Genomic DNA, 16,055 nt, shown 5'->3' with positions numbered 1-16,055 from the left:
CTTTCATTTTAAATACACAAAATGGCAGTAAATGCTCGATCCAATTTTATGCAATCAAAATGCCATTTCTTATATGGTAACATGTCTAATACATAACATTTTATAAATATGAGTTTACAAATTCAAAGAAGAAATAGTACCACTCACCTTGAAAAGCTGAAAAACTAACCTACAGCGATTTCTCGAGCCGACACACTTGAATACCTAACAATAAGTCGAAAAACGGTATCAAAACCGAGTAAAATGTTACTTCAACCACGACTCGGCTCAACTAGGCTTAGATGCTAATATAACGACTAAAAGACGCCCTCAAAACGCTCGTCTAACGCGATTATCCAAAATCGCCCACAATACAACGCCTAAGCGCAAAACTTGATTGCGCCATAACTTTCTCCAGTAAACTCCAATCCAAGCAAGTTTATAGTCAAAAGAAAGCTTGTTCGGAGCACTACAGGAACCCCAACTTGGCAGCCCCAAAATCGAGCCGAAAACCGACGAAAATCGGCCTAAAAACCACTGTTCGCGTACTGTTCACTGCGCGCACTCAACTTCAAAAATTCATATCCAGCAAATCGTAAGTCCAAATCAGGCTCCGTAAAATCCCACAGCTCCGCAACACTGTAAACTACCAATTCTATAAAAATACGCAGCTGAACGACTCAAAAATCAGACTTCGCCGCTCGAATTTCCCAAAATTCCGAATTTAAACCCTAAATCGGAAAACTTCTCCAATCAAACGAACGAGGGCGCGAGTACTTACCGAGCGTTGCGATTCGAAGTCGAATCGGCTAGGCGAGGTCCGCGCGGCGCAAAACCCTCTCCTCTCTCCTCTTTTTCTTCTTCTTCTTCCCTTTCCTCTCCTTTCTCTTCTTTTCCGTTTCTGTTTTTCTCAGCCAAGGAGCTCTCGGCCTCCTTTTTAATTTGGTCGAGAGTCCACTGTAGCTTCTGTTGACTTGTTGACCTTTTTTTTTTTTTTTTTTTTTTTTTTTTTTTTTTTTTTTTATTTTACAGTAACCAAAATCAAGACTGATCGAAGCTGAAATCGCGGAGCTAAAGGGCACGATATACAGAGAGCTTTGCCGTGGCAGGAACTGGAGATCTTCGTCTGAAAGCAGGATGAAGACATTTATCAGCGAGAATGAAGCTTCGCTAGAGGCCAACAGGATAGGGTCGTCCTCACTAGATATGTTGACTTTCCCCGTGAAACTGGTCTTTCTCTTATCACTTAATACCAATCGATAGCAATTAAGTATCATTTCATTCCGGTGGGTTCAATGTTGTTGTAGCTTCTGTCCAGTACTTTGTCCCATTGAAACAAACTGGTTCGAGTTCTTTAGATCTCAGTAGGTAGTGCAAATTTTAATATGGTCATCGCTTAGCAAACTATCTCGATACTCATGATGAACGGCATTCGAATAAGTGCGGAGATTCATGCTAAGATGATTGACCTATACAACCACTTTAACAAGCAGACAACATTTTAATGCCTATGTAACGTTTTCTGGTCACATTGTTTATTAAAGAGCTTGATATGGCATCGTGACCTCTTTTTGGAAGCTCTAGCAATCTTGTTCATGGTCAGTGCTTATGGGATTACAGTCATTAATAAGTGCAAGTTGGTTGACGTTGAGTGCATGACTCTTTCAACCAGCATAACCAAAGCTGATAATCATCCCAAATCTAACATTACCATCTACCAAAAATATAAAGCGCTAACCATGACCTCCATATCGTAAAAATCAAGTGAAAACAGTGACATACCTCTTGGATAGCATGTTTGGCACACCACCGATGACCTTGGCGACGCAGAGGATGGCGAGCTCGGCCTTGAGCTCACTCAAAAACTCAGGTTCACAGCAACAGTGATAGTGGTGACAGGCTTGGTGATGATCCCATCCCAATCCTATTCATTAACATAAGAGCAGCGATGATAGCGGAGAGAAGCAATTTACCAGAAAGCGATTTACAAGAATCACCTGGTCATGATGTGGAAGATGAATACGGACATCGATCGACAATTCGATTGCCTTAATTCTGACGAAACTGAGGAAATTGGTGAACCAATCGCAAGCTGGTCACAAACGGTGGAACGCCAGGCCAAGGCGCCTTCATACTCTTGTCCAAATCTCGAATCGACGAGAGCCTGGCCATGTGCGCTTCTCTTAAAAGCGTGAACTCTCAAAAACCCATCTCGCCAATTATGTCTTCCCCTTCTCAAGAACCATGGGGCTAAGGATTCGAGTGAAATTTGAAAAGAAAATTGTGATCTTCAAGAATCCCACCATAACAAAGAAAGGTGGCTGTAGAGATGAGTTTATGCTTCAAAAATTAAATGCCCAAATAATTCATCTTCTTGCAACAAATTACGAGCCAACATGCAAGATTTCCCAAGATCCACAATCCAAAGTCCACTCACCTTTGCTAACCGATTTTTTTTAAAAGAGAAGTTCCCATCCAAAAAGGCAGGTATGGACGTGGCCGCACACAAAGCAGGTAAGGACGCCGTGCTCCTCGCTGGACCTTCTTGGCATGAAGGCGGGGGCTCGTCAGGATCAGCTTGGGTGATGTCTCGCTACAGGGGCACCAGGAGGGAGCAACGTCGGCAAAAGATCGCAGGAGATGTCGGGAAAGCTTCCGAGTTCGTCAGACAGTCGCTGCAACTCACTGCGGGAGGCATTGCAGGAATCTCATTGCGGCAGGGCTCGCTGAACATGGTGTGAGCGTCGGCGGAGTGCGATGGCCGGCTGTGGCAGTGGGATTGCTCATAAGAGTTGAACACAATTGAGAACAGTTGCAAACCATCGAAGAAAAAGGATAAAGATTCGGTTGAAAGGAAACTCTGAGCGGCTTCATCCGTTCCTTTCGTGTTATTTTCAAGTGTCAAACCCACGATCGGTTCTTGGCCTGGATCAATCTTGGTTTCTTTTGAATTCAAATCAAAGTCACTTGAGATAACCACTTGGACTCTTGAGCGAATGTTCCCCATCAGATTTGCTCTATCCCTTCCGTTCTCACCTCACCAAGATTTACGGCCACTAGTGTTATCTTTTCATCTTTTGAATTCATGAGCATGCGATGGCCGGCTATCCATAGGAGGTGATCCAATGTGCGATTGTACGTGGAAACGTCATGGACAGGCCATGAGATTGGCATGGGCGATGCATGGCCTGAATGAGATGCGAATGTGAATTATGCAAATGGAATTTTTGTTTAGGGGTCGGGTTCAATCCCTAATTTTCTTATGCAACTAAAATGAATTAGCCAAAATTTAGGTATCAACATATTTGAGCATTGATCATTAGCTTATCTATTGTACTATCCTTAAACATCTATCTTTTATAAAGTTCAGAATTTCTAAAAAAAAAGAATAAAAGGAAACTATCTCAAAAATGTTCTTGAATGATTTAGTTAGTTTCTAACAGATCTTTCTTCAATCATATTATTTTTTATTTAAATGAACCTAATTTACTTAACTAAGAATGATGGATCCTCACGAACCAATGCTTATGTTGTGATGCGTCATATCCAAGTCCATTTTATCACTGTAAAATTTTTCAACGCATTTCACATAAGAATTATGAGAAAAATTATGACAAGCTTCGATAGAGATTCGTATTTCGAGAGCCCTTCATGCACTAGCAGCAGTGTGACATAGCCCCATTCAGAAATGGTCTCTAGTCGACATAAAAAGAAATGAATGAATTAATCAGACCCCATTTCCTGGTACGAAAAAGAAAAAACAAGAAATAGCCCAAGCGTGAATTCCACACAATCTGGGAATGTATGGTTCAGGAGCATGTGAGAATTTACTGATGCTTTGGATGTTTGGGGTGTTTGGATCTTGGGAAAAGAAGTATAAACCGTCATCTGGATCACATAACCAGTCGGTGTCACTGGTTTGAAGCAATATTTGAAAAGCGCCACACACCAAGCTGTTCCATGTTTTTTCTACTTATTTCCAACTCCTCGTTGAATAAGCGTGACACCAAAACAGTAAAAGATCTTTATAAAAGAAAAGAAAAAAGGTTCCCAAGACCAAGTTCAAGCCTCGTGTTATACAATCAATTTTACATTTGTTTCAGGTTTTTGGCAGAAGCAACCGGTGTTTAGGCTGAGACAAACAAAAGAATATCATGATGAGTCAACTTGTACGCTTCCTGTCAAGATATGAATTTGTGAAGTGCAATACCTGATTGAGAGGACCGAAGTTTCAAGTTTCGGATTAGGAAGAAGTCCCGAAGACCTTCATCTCGAAGGACCAACTCTCAAAGCTGTTGCAGGTAATGAAACAACCAGAAAGGGCATTTTTAATTAGTTCGTGTTATAGAGATGTTAAGAGAACAAAAGAAGATAATCCAAGATGCCGCAGGCGTATGTCTAGAGCCAATTCATAAGACGATGAATTCCCGTCTGTTTTGAAAGATTTTAAGGAACATAATCTAGATTAACAATGATACATTTTCATGTTTTGCGTCAAGCTATTGTTTTTATTTGACTTTCACAAATATAGCCCACTACCACTAATGTGTCGGAAGAATGGTAGCACTAAAATCAATTTTCTTGAATTCCCTTTGCGTTCTTTGCTAAGCAAAAGTGAAGTAGGAGAAGCATAGAGCTTGAGAAGTACCAGAGCATAACAGCAGAAGGAATTGCAAACTTCAGAAATCCAGGAATCCAATGAAAGGCTTCATTAGAGAAACCGGTCCTAGTTTTTTTACAAGACGGTGAAATCCCGACAACTAATGTAAGGGTAATTGGTTCCCGGGTGGTCCGGTTCCCACCTAGGAATCAGGAACCGGATCCCAGTTTCTGGAACTGGGAACTGGAACCGGTGGCCCCCCGGAACCGGTGGCATTTCAACCTGAATATAAAATGAGGAAAACTGGGGTTGTTTGGTCGTGGGTCAGGTGGCTCCCATTGGTTTCATTATAGCTCAGAGAGAGAGAGTGCCATGTGCATGCACCAGCCACGAGGGATGTTGGGTCGAAGAAAAAACAATGATGCTGATCACAACATGCACAAGACGCATCCAATTCAAAACTCCATTTCTCTGCTTTTGTTCTCTTTCCGAAGTGGACAAAGGATGAACTGTTCATGGGGGGTTTCTTTCCAATTTTCATTGATGCTGATCACAATTCACAACTGCTGACGACAACTTCATGATGCTGATCACAACTGCTCTATCGCCTTATTACTTCACAAGGTATCATCAACATTTTCTTACTATTGTTGGTTAATGAAGCGAGCGCATGTCCCTGCCTCCACTGATATATCAGGATCTTTCTTGAAGAAGAGAACGGTTTGGCCTGCGTTGGCTGACATGATCACTAACAGAATGCTAGCTACTAGGAGAACAATTATAGCCCTCTGCATGTGGATACTGAGCGTGTAGTAATGCTTAACTCCATAGGACTGACCGCATAATGTATCCAATGCACTCACCATTCCTATCTGCTAGAATGATGAAGTAATACATAAGGACTTAATCACAATCATCTGTGAAGTCATGTTTGGAACAATTTCTACACATCGTAAGATGAAATTTTAGAAATTTGTAGATATATCCTAGGAATCCACTTCACGCCATGCTTGAAAAGAAAATGGCATCAATTGCAATATCGGATTTGGGGCAGGGGAACTATCCGTCTCCTGTCCCAAACAATCATATTGAAATGCGCACGACAAATTTACTATTTCTTGACGAACACCAACTCCACATCTAGCTATTAAGAGATGACATGTTTAGCAGATCAATCTTGTCAAACTGCAAGAATCCTTAAGGAGCCAAGGTTGCTAGCGATACACTGTTATCCCGTTTTCTAACAGCTTTTTGTGAATAGAAAAATGGAATTTTCTCACATGGAAATCAGAGCCAGATTATGTCAAGAGCTTGGATACTTAAAGACTTGGTGTGATCCTACTTTCAATGCTAAATTCTTTGATTGCCGTGACTCAGTCAGTGAAAGGAATGGCTTATCCTTCTTTTCAACTAGTTTGATTGGAAAGTACACACTGCTTCTTGTTTTGCTTGAATTATGAAATAAACATTCTTTGACGGGTGGAAATAAATTGAATATTATCATCCATTCCATAGTCAATGGCCATCGGATACTGATGTGTAGCTTAAAAATTCACCAGAGAAAGTATTTTTTGTGATCACTTAACTTTTGCCTTTGTTTTAAAACGTCACTTGAATTTCATGTTTTATCAATTAGGTCACATAATTTTAATTTTGGTTTCAATCCAGTTGATCTATCTAATTCTGGATCAGTGATCCATTTAAAATCTAACTAGACAGAAACTTGAATTGCTGGTAAGTGACTTGATGGAAGTTGAATTAAAGTTTTATGACTTGTCGTTTGAAAATTAAGCCCAGATATTCAATCAACAATTCCAATTTCCGCGCATCCTCACTTGCATGCAATTTAATGGACGATTCTGCTGCTCCGCGCATGTAAAATCAAAATCATTTTCTATGCTCGTAAGTCCATGAAAGTGTTGGTAACATAAAATAAAATTGAAATCTGTTTCTTTTAAAATGAATTTTGGCCTACAGGTTCACCTCTAAACATATGAAGTTCTTCCTTAATCAAGACGACCACAATTATAAACAAACTAGATCATTTAAAAACTCTAAGTTGCGTGAGATCAATCATTTGGACAATTAGAGATTCAACTCTCTTAGAGTTGAAAGTTTTTTATGAGTCACGACCCTCAACTTCACTTCCAAAACTAGTGAAATTCTTCTATAATGAAAATGAACACGATAATCAACAAATTAGCTGATTAAAAAGTTTTAACTTTTGCAATATTACTTACGTGAAGAATTTGGAGCTTTAATTTTCTTGCATTTCAAAGTTCTTTCAAGAACGTTGGAATACGTGATTGTTAAGTTAATAAGCTATGATGGTAAATTATTTCTCATTGATATAACAAGTAGGCCAACATCAACACCAATTCTTGTTATGTAACCCAATGGCCAAGTGATCAGCAACAATTGATCTGATGGATTGATCATGGAGAATTCTGCCTTAAGCGCAAGGATTCGATGCTTGTTGTAACTTCTCGAGATTCAATTGTGACTTGTGAGAAAGCAATTTTTTTTAGCTTCTAATCTCGCATGTATAGCGGACCTTTGACCCAACTCAGGAGGTGGTCCTGGATGAGGGAAGTAGTCTGATGCCTAAAAGTTCGGCCACAGAGTGAGAGGATTATTCTCGCAAACACCAAAGAGGAGAAGTTCCAACTGGTCACAGTGTCTTGATACTTCCTGGAGACTTATTTATGTCAGACTTCAGTTAATAGATCGGAGAAGAACAGCTCAACTTTGAGATGGTCTCAAGTAGCTGTTGCAGGGGACGTATTCATGTCCTACTAATTGATCAAGAATAAAGAAAACAAAGTACGATCCGCCGACGCAGGTACTCCCCACAAGTCTAGGATGTCATGAACAAAATTATGCTAAGGAAAACACAAGCGGTGGACTGTGCACCAAACTCTTCCTAAATCCTAAACACAAGTAAGGTTGGGGTTCCACATGAGGCTTTCCTCATGGGCGGCAGCATGAGATCCAGAGGGATAAGTACATCTTATTTCATCAATTCGCTCTAGGTTTCAACACCAGGAACCGAAGGGTCTGTACTCTACCATCCGATTCCAACGGCGATATTTCTTCACCATTCCCTTTTGATAACAATCCAGTGGCAGGACTCCCAGCGCTAAGTACTCTGTTTGCCTGCAACGATGCCAAACGTCAAGTACCAACGACAGATCGAGTCATATTTTAAATAGTGAAAACCTTCGATTTATCAATTCACTATAAATTACCTCTTTCTTCCAGTCGGTACTTCCTATTACGACCGCAAGTAACAATGCTTGCGCAAAGAGTGCAACTATAATCCCGGTCCAGAGGCCCTGCAGCTCAGTAAGAAGAAAAATAATATTGGACCGACTCCTAGTTATGATGAAAGCAAAGGACGAATTGCAGTAGAATGGTAGGGTAACCGTGATTTACCTTTCCACCAATGTGACAGACAAAAGCTAGGAATATGGCGACCGGAATACCCTACAAATAGTAGGCACCCAAATCGATGAAAGCTCCAATCATTTGCCGTCCCCATCGTCTTGCATTGCCCGAAAAAAATGTAAGTTGTAGCATCAAAACAGTTGTAGTACAGGTCGGTTTTGACTTGAACAGATATGAGGTTTGAGTCATTCTCCTTCTTCCCTCCTAATTATCAGGATGAGTATTGGGTTGGGAAGAAGTCCTGATAATAAGACCATCATTTCATGTCACGCCCCGTATCCTACGAAGCATGAACATCCGCGTATAGGTCGAAATGTGGTGCAACGCTCCTAGGAAGCATTGCCGACCCAACGCCCAATCAGAGATCAAACACATACGGAAGCAACGTATATAAATAAATATATACACCCATGCAATTGATCGCATGAGACTAATGATAGCCAAGCAATAAACAACGATCAACGCAGAAAATATGTACATACTTATATCACTATTTTAAAACTCTTTTTACAGTGCTCCCAACAACTCAAATAAAACACCCGCTCCTAGGAATAACCAAACAGCCACTTCTCCGATTTGCTCCGTCTCCACAGGGGTGCACGCTCAACGACCGCTGGATGAAATGCAGCATCCCAAAAAGTGGTGGTGTCCTCGGCATCCTACGGCTGGGGGTCTGAAAATGTTTCGGTTTACACAACCGTGAGACGAATCTCAGCGAGTACAAACCACTAATCCTAAACTAGGCTAACGTGCAATCTCCTGACCGACAGCACAAAACAACATAACCAACCAATTTATAAATAAACTCCGACTTAGGCCCTCTGACCCAGATCTCTTACCTGGCTGACCCTGCAGGTTATTGACAATCATGATTTAAATCAAGTCACATACGCGAGCACTCAGTTCACGCGTACGTCAAACGTATGCTCATACTTAATAATGGTAATAACGCGTGTCAATTACCGAGTCCCGCACACCCGCAAACCGGCCCATGCATTCTTATGTATGCAATGCTATCGTCACACCATACTCATGCCTCGGCTCACTAGCCCACACTGGCACCTTGGCAATCGCCCAATTTATTATTCATTACGACTCGAGTCGACAATATTCACGGCCCGGTGCGTCTAGCCTGCTTCAAAGTGCATGAGGCGCAGCAACCGATCTGGCCCAGTGTCTCTAGCCTGCTTCAAAGTGCATGAGGCGCAACACTGATCTCCTTACGAACCAGAGCCTGCTTCAAAGTGCATGAGGATGGTCGTCTTCCGGACGTACCGTGCATCGTCCTGCTTCAAAGTGCATGAGGACGGTATCGACCCGAAGGTCATGACCCAAAGGTCCTTAGGTGATCACACAACTCATTATTATCTGAACCCAGCGTATAACGCTTCAGGGTATTTTAGGTGATCACATGCTCATGGCAGACACGCATTCTCGCGCAATTCATCACACGCCTCGTTCCCGGCATTCACTATGCGTGCCATGAAATGCAAAACAATGCAACATGAGCATCAGCACAATTCAAGCATTCAGTTAATTTCATGCCGCAACAATCGTTCACTGGCCAATTAATACCATGCGGCTCAATTCCACAATGTGCAATTCAATAATCCAATCAAGCCATCATATGGCCAATCACACTCCGCACAAGTCGGCCACGCAGTCACGCGACATGGCATTACTCAATTTCCCAACAATTGGGTACAGAAATCAACCAGTCAATCAACCCGGGCATACCCAGCAGTCCAATCACATAATCCCCGATTAATCTGTGCTAGTCCAATAATTATTTCTAATAATCCCACTAAATTCCTTAGACTTAATTTCCAACGATCGATCCTCAATCCAGTCCGAATTACACACTGGTACTACCTAATCCAGTCCAGACTACACCGATAATACCTAAGCCAACATGCCGAACATAATCATTCACCAAATCAACGAATTCAACGCATCCTTGGCACATTCAATATATTTCCACTTTGGTTCAACGAATCCCACATTCATTCGCACGTTCATTCCAAGGTAGTTCAATGCGTTAAAGGCCCGCCCTGGGCAAATCCATCTCAATAGTTGTTCTCACCACTTCGGGGTCATTCAATAGGATTTATACACGTCCTAATCATCCCCTAAAAATGCCTAAATTCTTGTCATTAGTCCATTATTCTTAGAATATTCAACTTGGGCACAAATTAGGCATTTTCGGTACTGAATGAACAGTACCAGGAAAATTAACATTTAAGCACTAAACCACCTTTAAACCATCTCATTAAGGCCTAATCACCTACCCCAAACATCCAACCACCAAATACATATAATTAAGCCTCAAATGAACTTAATTAACACTTGAATTGTCTAATTTCAAGCCTTGAATCATTGAATTCAATTAGTGCAAAACTTAGACAAATATGCACATTTTCGGTACTTTGTGAACAGTACCAGAACATGGGCCGTTTTGAACACTAATCCACACTTAAATAACCTCATTAAGCCCTAATGACATATCATAATCATCCTACACCCAAATAAACATCATTAGGTCCTAAATGAGCTTAATTAACCCCTAATTACCCCCCCTAAGAACACAATTAGACTAATTAAGGGTTTAGGGGTTTATACTCGCCTATTAGCGACTCGGGACGACGGGAACGGGCGGTCGATCACCGACGCGCGGTAAGGATCGACGGCGGCATTCCGGGTGCAAGCCGGCAGTCACGGCGACGACGGAAACGACGATCCGCGGCTGATTCCCGTTCTGTGGGCTGGAACAGGGGCTGTGGTGGCCGAACAGGGTGAGAGGGAGGTCCAAGGGTGCTTGTGGCGACGGCTGGTGGGCGAGCTGGGCTATTTCCGCCGATGGTACTGTTCCGCGTGAACATTACCAAAAAAATGCAGAACCGGAACTGCAGAACAAGAAACGGAGAAGAAGAAAGGAATTCTCGGGGGATTTGGCCGAATAAAATGAGAGGAGAGAGAGAGGGTCTGGTCAAAGTGAGTCAATAAGGTGTGGGTGGAATCCAAGTGTCAAGATCTAGGCCAATTGGACAATTTTGCCCTTGATCCAATGGCCAAGATTAATCCATATCCAATTATTTAGGGGTTAAAATGGTCATTTGCCACTAACCCAAGGCTGACCAGACCTGGATTAACCCTAACCAACCTTGGTTAATCCCAAAATTAAATCCAAAATTCGGAATTGGCCAAATTAGCCCTAGGGGCATTTTCGTAATTTTTCGATCCCGAACCGAAATTTCAATTTTCGCACATACGTGTTCCATATGTGCGTGGCCAACATAATATGGCGTCTGGTCTGCGAAATTCATTCTTTAAGCCCTCGAAAACTGACTGCGAAGTTTCGAAAATAAAATAATATTATTTTTTCAATTTTTGTCGAAATTCCAATTTTTGTCCATAACGACACCTGGTATGCGTGGCCACCCAAAAATGGCGTCGGCCTCGAAAAATAACCTCGCTTGGCCTCGGAAATGGACATCGAGGTCCCCAGGGGCAAAATTGTAATTTTCCCTAATTTCTGTCGAAATTTCCGTTTTCATCCGTACTAGTCCCAAACATGCGTGGCCACTCTAAAATGACGTCCGTCTTGCAAAATAGTCGTAATTACCCTTGAAATTTTGATAACGAAGTTCGGGCTCAATATTGCGATCAAAATAACTCGTTTCGAAGTCTTAGGGCCTCTCACTAACGGGCGACTGTTTAGGTGTTACGCGTATCGACCTAAGATTGTCCGAGTCATGATGGCCTCGAATTTCGAGAGAACGAGAGGAACTATTACTCGCACCGGGGGTCGCGATCGTTTGGATTAAAATCGGGGTTCGTTAGTCAGGCGTACTTTCGGTCGTGCGGAATCACCTGCGAACCGATCGTGCGTCGCTGACTATATCAACTCATCATTCTCCTAAGATCGGCCTATATTGGCTCAAAATATTCCCTCGACGTTTCTCGAACTCGGCGCTCAATCGCGATCGGGTCCTCGGTCCACGTACCTGTTCCTATTTAGCCTTTCCCATTTGGTTAGTATCTCGTGATTGATCAAGTCCGGGCGAGACTTACTAAAATCAAACGAGAATTAATGCACACTTTATTGGTCCCGGTAACGGGTCAAAATTCAGGATGTTACATTTCAAACGACCAAATCTAATAGGAGAACGATCATGGCCCTCTGCTTGTGGATACCAAGCATGTGGTATTGATTAGCTCCATAAGACTGACCCCAAAATGTATTCAATGCACTTGCCATTCCTATCTGTTTTGGACGAAGCATCTATAAGATGGTGTTTGGAGCAATTCTTAGATGTCATAAAATGAAACTGAAGAAGTTTGTCACTATATCCTAGGAACCCAAATGAGGCCTTGCTTGGAGCATCACGAGTGTATTGCCATAGTTTACTCAACCTATATCCAGTGGAAGATTCTGAACAAAAAAATTGTTTTATCTATTTGATTTTCGGACCGGGGTTCCCAATAATCTTTTTTAAGTGCAGTTAACGAATGTCCTAATTTGTGACAAACACCGACATTGAGTTTCCATTCTCGGCATTGCTAAACCTAGCTAGCGGGGAGAAAATGACGCATTTGGCGCACTGAGCTTATTGAGAGATAACATGTGCAGTAAATCAATCTTTGTCAAACTGCAATAATCTGAAAAGGAGCTAAGGTTAATAGACAAGCATTCTGTTCATGGTAATTGGAAAGCCAGAGTGCACGCGGTCTTAATTGATCCAACAATTGCTAGACTCTGTTTATTCAATAGGAAAAAGAACTCCTATAGTCATGTCACTAATAGAAGTGGCACAATACATCTTTCAAGATAAATAACATCCCGGAAGAGAACTTTCATTGAAGTGACATAGTATGATGCTACTTTCAGATTCTTAAAATCATTTGTCTCTTGGTTTATCTCAAGATTAAAACAGGAAAAATTGTGGTATCTTACCAACATGCTAAAGCCAGTCACAGAAGCGAAGGACGTGGCCATTGAAGCACCAGAAAGTGACAGTGCTCCAAGATGATCGAGAATCGTCACCGAGATCACCTGCAAACAATATATCACCAGGTTCATCAATACCAATGGCCCGGCCAACGACAGTTGTTGCTTCATTTCCGAGAAAATCTCTTCTTTCTTGAATCCATTCCCTGATGTGGACGCCTTCTTCTCCTGGAAAACTGCTAACAGGGGTGACTCCAAATGCTCTTTCTGTTCTTCAACATCCATTTGATTGGTTCTTCTGTCCTTTTGGGCAGAGTGAACGAAGTAGAGGGAAAAAACAAGGCAATAGCTTTAGATGTCATAGAGATTCTCTCAGCAGAAATAACCTAGTTGACAACATACCTTTCTTTCTCTGACGGTTAATTTTATCTTCTCACATGCTTGGTGAAGTACAATTAGGCAGAGTTTTGTCGAGTTAGATTTCTTTTTGGTGTCTCTTTATCTGTGTGAGAGCTTCTGAGGTGTTACATGCAAATAAAGAGAACCAGACACAACCAGAAGATCCCACCAAATGAGACAAACCTTGTGACAATTATGATTGGAAAATTAGCATTCCTTTTTGTTTAGCTTGAACTGGAAGATCAACATCCTCGTAGATAGAATATCACTCACACGGTAATTGTCGATGTTGACGTGTTGCCTGAGAAAGTTCTCCGTCTTTTGTTGCTCGCTGAACTTTGCCTTTACTTGAAAGAGGTCAATGCATAAGTTGAACTTTGCAGTTATATCACTAAAAACAAATATTAAGCTTTTAAAGTTCGATCTGCAATGAAAGTAACTCCCTTGATTTTCTTTTTTGTTTCACCCGTTTGTGCCCAGCCCCACTATGTAGTTGGGCCACGCTCTCTTTTCCTTGGCCTCCACTAAATTTCCTCGTGTCGCACATGTGGCGCAAGTGTGTCGTGCATTGCCGTGCGCATTTTCTGTTTTTTATTTGAAAATTCAATTATTGTAATTCTTTTTTGTTCAATTTCATATCAAGTATAATTACTCTAAATACTCTCACAAAGTCAATTGTTTTTTACAACATACCCCAACCTTATAGTCTTTACCTAATTGCCCCTCGTCGTTGTCTACGTCACGTCGCCGTCTACTTCATTAATCCTTTGTATCTCCATCTCTCTCGCCACAGAACTACACTTGGTCTATTTACCGAAAAACTGTTCCATCTTCTCCAGCGTCTGCCCCTGTATCTACCACATCATCGTGTAGAAAAACTCCCACGTGATGCTCGTGATTGCCACAAAAAAGAAGAAGGCCCCATTGATGGTGATTGCCTTGTATAGCGATAAGAACATCATTAATAATACTCCACTCACCATCCCGTTCACAGCCATGTCGACTCTGCAGTGTTGCGCACATAGCCTTTGCGGGAAGATCTCTGAGCTGTACACCCATCGGTCCCATCCTAATGGAGAAGAATGCTAGGTAGTACAACACCGAGGCAATACATATGGTCACCGCCCATAACAGTTTCATGTGGCTATGGTTGCTGATGTTGAGGCACATTATGAGGGAGGCGAGTGAGAAGATCATCCCGTCGATACTATTTAGCAACAATAGCTACCGCCTGACCTATGTCGAGAAAGGTGGCAATGAGGAAGAGCACTGTCTTTTCGAAGCCAACTGCAATGGTGTAATGAGCTTTTTGTCGTAGGAGGTCATGTCGGCCTTCTCGAAAATGCAAGCGCTGTAGAGAATGACAGCATCGATACCAAGGGCCTACGGAAAGAAGTGGATTCTAACGACGTAAATAAGGATGTGGCGGACAAACAGGGTCAAGTGGAGGATGAGATCCCACCACAAGCCGTCCCCAGTGCTCCGCTTGGTGACATTGACAATGTTGTCATTGCACTCCTCAAGGATTTTGTTAATGCGTCATTTATGAAAACTCCTCAATCCGTCTTTCTAGAGTTCGTAGAAATGTCCCTTTGTTAAAACACTTGACGAGTGCAATGACGACGTCATCAAGGTCACCAAACAAAGCACCGAGGAGAGTGTATGGCGGGAGCTCCTCCTCCACCCTACCCCATCCATCCGCCACATCCTCGTCTACGTTGTTGGTAACCAATTCTTCTAAAATGCCAATGGCATAGATGCCGTCGTCCTTTACAGCGCTCGTATTTTCGAGAAGGCCAACATTACCTCCTTCGACAAAAAACTCCTCACGATAAAATCATTGTAGTAGGCTTTGTAAAGACAATGATTATCCTCATTGCAATCTTCTACCTCCACCAGGTGGGGAGTCGACTGTTGCTGAGAAGTAGCATCGGTGCAACGATCTTCTTGCTCGCCTCTCTCGGAATATGCCTCACCATCATCAACCACAGCCACACGAAGCTTATGTGAGCAGTGGCCATTTGCATCACCTTAGTGTTGTCCTGCGCGATCTTCTTCTCGATCGGGATGGGGCCAATCATATTGGTGTGTAACTTGGAGATCTTCTCACTGAGACTGCACGCGCAGGGATACGCAATCGACGTTGCCTTGAACTGGGTGGTGAGTGGAGTGTTATCAATGACGTTATTATCGATTTATAAGGTGATTGCCATAGACGGGGCCTTCTTCTTGTTCACAGTGATTGCGAGCATTGCGTAGGTGTTCTTCTACGTGATAATGTCAGAAACGTAGGGGCAGATGTGGGAGGAGATGGGTCAGTTTTTTGGTAAATACACCAAGTGGAGGTCTGCGGCGAGGGAGATAGAGCTGCAAAGGAACAATGGGGTCCACGATGACGGGATGGAGGAAGTTGCGAGTGACAGTTAGGAAAATAATTATAAGACAGTGGGTATCTGGTAAAAATGGATCGCTTTATTAGGTATTTAGAGTATTTATACACAATATGAAATTAATAATCTTTGCTAATGTGGATGAGGACAAAAAAGAATTATAATGATGAATTTTCAATGAGAAAAAGGAGACAAAAATTTCTTAGGAAATTCAATTTCTTTCTGAATAAAAAGTTTATGATAAAGAGATTGGGACATTTTTGTTTCACCCATTTAAGCTCAGCCCCACTAT

The 16,055-nt window shown here is 42.1% G+C and overlaps 1 pseudogene; it reads right to left on the bottom strand.

The window, feature by feature from the left end:
• LOC115679420 (protein DETOXIFICATION 16-like) overlaps positions 1–13,259 on the bottom strand; it is a 33,273-nt pseudogene extending 20,014 nt beyond the window's left edge.
• Positions 13,260–16,055: the final 2,796 nt, after the last annotated feature.

Source organism: Syzygium oleosum, unplaced genomic scaffold (assembly GCF_021117445.2).
Source record: "Syzygium oleosum isolate NSW1041296 unplaced genomic scaffold, Sole_v2.1 Sole_v2.04, whole genome shotgun sequence".
In the NCBI taxonomy this organism is placed as follows: domain Eukaryota; kingdom Viridiplantae; phylum Streptophyta; class Magnoliopsida; order Myrtales; family Myrtaceae; genus Syzygium; species Syzygium oleosum.
This window is presented reverse-complemented; position numbering and strand designations above follow the sequence as displayed.